The following is a 2,500-nucleotide window of genomic DNA, read 5'->3' as shown; positions in this document are numbered from 1 at the left end:
TCCAGAGGCATTTGCAGCAGGAATGCATGTGCACTCAAAAAATGTGATATTTTTCACGGAGAGACCCCGTGAAACGCTAGAAGTGGGCGGGGATGTCTCTCTTGTGGCTCACGGGGCTGTTAGGGTGGCACAGAAATCCCTCGGAATGGGAAAACGGGTCATTTTCGTGTCGCCACATTGCATACGAACCGCATGAAACTTCCAGAGGCATTTGCAGCAGGAATGCATGTGCACTCAAAAAAGTGAATATTTCTCACGGATAGACCCCGTGATACGCTAGAAATTGGCGGGGATGTCTCTCTTGTGGCTCACGGGGCTGTTAGGGTGGCACAGAAATCCCTCGGAATGGGAAAACGGGTCATTTTCGTGTCGCCACATTGCATGCGAACCGCATGCAACTTCCAGAGGCATTTGCAGCAGAAATGCATGTGCAGTCAAAAAAATTGATATTTTTCACGGATAGACCCCGTGAAACGCTAGAAATTGGCGGGGATGTGTCTCTTGTGGCTCACGGGGCTGTTCGGGTCGCACAGAAATCCCTGGGAATGGGAAAACGGGTCATTTTCGTGTTGCCACATTGCGTACGAACCGCATGAAACTTCCAGAGGCATTTGCAGCAGGAATGCATGTGCACTCAAAAACTTCTATATGTTTCACGGATAGACCCCGTGAAACGCTAGAAATTGGCGGGGATGTGTCTCTTGTGGCTCACGGGGCTGTTAGGGTGGCACAGAACTCCCTCGGAATGGGAAAAGGGGTCATTTTCGTGTTGCCACATTGCATAGGAACGCCATGAAACTTCCAGAGGCATTTGCAGCAGAAAGGCACGTGCACTCAAAAATTTTAATATTTTTCACGCATAGACCCCGTCAAACGCTAGAAGTTGGCGGGGATGTCTCTCTTGTGGCTCACGGGGCTGTTAGGGTCGCACAGAAATGCCTCGGAATGGGAAAACGGGTCATTTTTGTGTGGCCACATTGCATAGGAACGGCATGAAACTTCCAGAGGCATTTGCAGCAGGAATGCATGTGCACTCAAAAACGTCTATATTTTTCACGGATAGACCCCGTGAAACGCTATAAATTGGCGGGGATGTCTCTCTTGTGGCTCACGGGCGCTGTTAGTTAGGGTCGCACAGAAATCCCTCGGAATGGGAAAAGGGGTCATTTTCGTGTTGCCACATTGCATACGAACGGCATGAAACTTCCAGAGGCATCTGCAGCAGAAATGCATGTGCACTCAAAAACGTCTATATTTTTCACGGATAGACCCCGTGAAACGCTAGAAATTGGCGGGGATGTGTCTCTTGTGGCTCACGGGGCTGTTAGGGTCGCACAGAAATCCCTCGGAATGGGAAAACGGGTCATTTTCGTGTTGCCACAATTGGCATACGAACGGCATGAAACTTCCAGAGGCATTTGCAGCAGAAATGCATGTGCACTCAAAAACGTGAATATTTTTTCACGGATAGACCCCGTCAAACGCTCGAATTTGGCGGGGATGTTTCTCTTGTGGGTCACGGGGCTGTTCGGCTCGCACAGAACTCCCTTGGTCCACCTGATTCGTGCATACAGGCAGCAACTAAAACTCTGTAAACCTGCTGTGAGGACATCTAAACAGTGGACCAGTGAGGCTGTGGAAGATTTGCGGGCGTGCTTAGACTGTACTGACTGGGATATGTTCACGACTGCTACCAATAGTCTGGATGAACTCACAGAGGCTGTGTACATCAGCTTCTGTGAGGACTGCTGTATCCCAACACGTACCAGGGTGAACTTTAACAACAACAAGCCCTGGTTCTCAGCAAAGCTCAAAAGGTTGAGGTTGGAGAAGGAGGAAGCGTTTAGGAGTGGGGATAGAGACAGATTCAAGGAGTCGAAGAACAGGTTTAGCAAAGCGGTGAGAGAGGCTAAACGACTGTACTCAGAGACACTAAAACACCAGTTCTCTACTAACGACGCTGCTTCTGTCTGCCAAAGGGCTCAGGCACATCACCAACTACAAACCCAGAGCGCCCCACACCACTAACGACTCCCGCCTAGCCAACGACCTGAACGAGTTCTACCGTAGATTTGAAAGACAATTGGACTGTCCTGAACCACCCCTTCCCACCCAAGAGGCCCCATCCCCCACCCATACTACAGAAACGACTCTCTCCTTTCAGGAGGGAGAAGTTAATGGGCTTTTCAAGAGGCAGAATCCACGCAAAGCAGCCGGGCCGGACTCTGTCTCTCCAGCCACCCTCAGGCACTGCGCTGACCAGCTGTCTCCGGTGTTCACCAACATCTTTAACACCTCCCTGGAGACATGCCATGTACCAGCCTGTCTCAAGTCCTCCACCATCATCGCTGTGCCCAAAAAGCTAAGGCTAACAGGACTAAATGATTACAGACCGGTCGCCCTTACATCTGTGGTAATGAAGTCTTTTGAGCGCCTGCTCCTGGCACACCTCAAAGCCATCACAGACCCTCTCCTGGACCCCCTTCAGTTTGCCTACAGA

Source organism: Petromyzon marinus, unplaced genomic scaffold (assembly GCF_048934315.1).
Source record: "Petromyzon marinus isolate PM22_M1 ecotype Great Lakes invasive population unplaced genomic scaffold, UKy_Petmar_22M1.pri1.0 PM_G_Scaffold_6, whole genome shotgun sequence".
NCBI classification, from domain to species: Eukaryota; Metazoa; Chordata; class Hyperoartia; order Petromyzontiformes; family Petromyzontidae; genus Petromyzon; species Petromyzon marinus.
The sequence above is the reverse complement of the archived record's forward strand: the minus strand, read 5'-3'. Positions refer to the sequence as shown.